Consider the following 3738-nt stretch of genomic DNA (forward strand, 5'->3'; position numbering starts at 1 on the left):
AACTAGAACAGAACTAGAACAGAACTAGAACAGAACTAGAACAGAACTAGAACAGAACTAGAACAGAACTAGAACAGAACTAGAACAGAACTAGAACAGAACTAGACTTCCCTGTAGATTACTTTGAACGCTAATTGACTTAATTTTATAATATGTAGAGACTGTTAAGCTAATTGATTAAGAGTGATACATTAATCCTTGGTAAACCTGCTGGGAACAGTTACACTACTAACACATTCAAAAATGGACTCTCTGTATAGTCAGTAGCAAATGACAATGGCCCAAAATGTCAGAATAAATAAATGTGTTTAAAGTGGCATACATTTGGGATACTGCTGTAGTAAGTTACTTGTACCTTTCTCTCTACCACTGCCTCCGCATTCACTTTGTTCGAGTATGTTTGTGCATACTTAATATGTGGGAGTTTTTGGACAATGACATGTTGCTTATACTTGCATTCGTTTTCTCTCATACCTTTTTTGATATCCTTTGTTTATTTTATTATTTTTTTTTTTTGTTCTTTTTCATTATTGTGAGAATGGCCAATGCTTAATAAACAAAGAATTGACACATTTACCCTTAAAGTAAAATTTATTAAATGCATATGAGATGTAATTTAAATGCTGATTTTCATAATAAACAATACGAAATGTATGGGTAATGATGCTAGGATGTTAGGCAACATATCTATTTCTATGTATTACTGAATGTCAACCCACTTGAACTATACATATAATGGAAGATATTGAGAGTGGAAGAAAGTCTGATTGCTTGAATCTAAACCGCAATGGGATTAAATGTTTAATTAACTAAATGCTGTGATTAGAAAGTAGCTTAAGGGAAATTGGAAAAGTTGGTGATTAAGAATATGTTGCTGTTATGCTGTGGCAAGAATTTAAAATTTTTTAATTAATTATCTATCTAAATATCTATCTATCTATCTATCTATCTATCTATCTATCTATCTATCTATCTATCTATCTATCTATCTATCTATCTATCTATCTATCTATCTATCTATCTATCTATCTATCTATCTATCTATCTATCTATCTATCTATCTATCTAATCTATCTATCTATCTATCTATCTATCTATCTATCTATCTATCTATCTATCTATCTATCTATCTAATCTATCTATCTATCTATCTATCTATCTATCTATCTATCTATCTATCTATCTATCTATCTATCTATCTATCTAACTAAGTAACTAACTAACCAACCAACTAACTAAGTGACTAACTAACTAACTTACTTACTAAATAACCTTTTACCATCAATACTTCCGTTATGTTCTCATACCAAAATACAATTGCAACAACAATCAAATTTTTCATATCATTACACTTCGAAAAATTCTTTGAAAAATCATTAAAAAGTATTTCCCTCGAAATTCAATTTTCCAAATAAACATGACACACAAATCTTCCACAAACTTCAACTCTGACACAATATCGACCACTAAGTAAATTACATCAAATTAAATTGTTTATGTTTCTAAACTGGGAATAATATCCTATGAGCAAAAAAATGGAAACAAAAATAAATGAAATGAAAAATATACTCGTAGTGGCCAAAGGTAGGAAATTGGAAAACAACAGCAATATGGCGAACATCCAGGATAATGGTACTGAGCAAAATAAACAGAGAACAAACAAAAAAAATGGATCAAAAATAACAATTGTTATGTGTATTTTTTAAATGACAGCAGGAACAGCTATAACAACAATAATCATGATGGTGATGTTGGTATTGCTAATAATGATGACGTAGCTGGCGAGCACGAATAATGATGTTGATGATAATAAAGCAACAGCAGTCATTCAACTAGTAGCAACTGTATACAATATAAAGTGAAAAGTACTTATGTAGTCAGTGTTGCTGTCACTGTTACTTAGATTGGTAGTTTAATGCAGCAGTGAGTGTATGGGAAATCGTGCTGGTATTGCAACTCATGCTGATGGTGTTAGTTAGTGAATGCAACGTATTTACATTTACATAAATGCCATAAAAACAACAATAGCAACAGCAGCAGCAATAGTAAAACCAGGATAAAACGTTATAAACAGTAATGGAAAAACATTGTTTATATAGCTGTTGTTATTGTTTTTCTTTTCTTTTTTCTTCATTTTTTATCCTTTTGTCTTTAATGTGTTGGTGTTCTTATTGTTTGTGTAATAAAAAAAGGCAACATGAACAAAAAATATTAACAGCAACACATCTACTACTAGAATACAAAGAAACAAACATTCAAATGAATAAATAAAAATAATGGCACAATTGTTGCTGCTGTTGCCTGCCAGAATGATGACTGCTGCTGCGCTGTTTTTCTTCACTCCATCGGTTGGGCTCAACATTGTTATGAAAATTTGTGTAAGTTTATGTCTGCCTCCAGTGTGGCAGGTATTTGTTTTAATAATTTGATTTTATGCAGCAAACAGTTGTTTTTTGTAAATTTATTTAAATTGCCCACTTAGACTTACTTTGTTTTATTTTACAATTCGGTTTTGTGATGACGATGTTGTAGGGGAGATGCTAGTAGAGGATGATGGCTTTATTACTGTTTCCAGTTGACTGAATGTCAATGACATCAAAAGTAAATAACTGCAAATTATTTGATTACTTTGGCTTATGAACTTTTAACATTTGTTTAGATGGCAAATAAATTATTAAAGGATATTGGCAAGAAATTTAAATTTAAAAAACTACTTGTAATAAAGATTAAAATAAACTATAGATATTTTTATAATAAATTTATTTTTTAAAAATTGCAAATTTTACATCCAAATCGAAAATTCTGTGTACAAATTTAATTTTTTTGAAAGTGTTTAAAAAAAACTATAGATGTTTTTATAATAAATTTATTTTTTCAAAATTGCAAATTTTACATCCAAATCGAACTTTTTCTGTAAAAATTTAATTTTCTTGAAAGTTTTCTTTTAAAAATTGCAAATTTTACATCCAAATCAAAAACTTTTTATTAAAATTGAATTTTCTTAAAAAATATTGAAAATTGTTTATTAAAAGAGAACATTTTCTATGAAAAACAAATTTTCCCGAATACTTTTTTTAAAAGGAACATTTTATGATTAATAAAAAAAGAAATTTTCCTAAAAACTTTCTATACAAGAGAAATTTCTCCAAATTTGTCTATAAAATATCCCTTTCCCAATTATGTATAAAATGGAAAAAAATAAAATATAAAAAAAACACAAAGAAAATTTTTTAAACAATTCCTTTTTTAATTTTTGTTATGGAACATTTTTGAGAAAATGAATATTTTCTTGAGAATTTTCTCCGAAATTTTCTACAAAAAGTAACTTTTATGGGAATTTTTTTTTATAAAAAGAGAATTTTCTGGGAAATTTTCTATAAAAAGAGAATTTTTTTGGGAAATTTTCTATAAAAAGAGAATTTTTTTGGGAAATTTTCTATAAAAAGAGAATTTTTTGGAAAATTTTCTATAAAAAGAGAATGTTCGAGAAAATTTCCTATAAAAAGAGAATTTTCTCGAAAATTTTCTATAAAAAGAGAATTTTATCGAAAATTTTCTATAAAAAGGGAATTTTATCGAAAATTTTCTATAAAAGGGGAATTTTATCGAAAATTTTCTATAAAAAGGGAATTTTATCGAAAATTTTCTATAAAAAGAGAAGTTTGTCGAAAATTTTCTATAAAAAGAGAAGTTTGTCGAAAATTTTCTATAAAAATAGAATTTTGTCGAAAATTTTCT

This window comes from Lucilia cuprina, chromosome 3 (genome assembly GCF_022045245.1).
Source record: "Lucilia cuprina isolate Lc7/37 chromosome 3, ASM2204524v1, whole genome shotgun sequence".
Taxonomy (NCBI): Eukaryota; Metazoa; Arthropoda; class Insecta; order Diptera; family Calliphoridae; genus Lucilia; species Lucilia cuprina.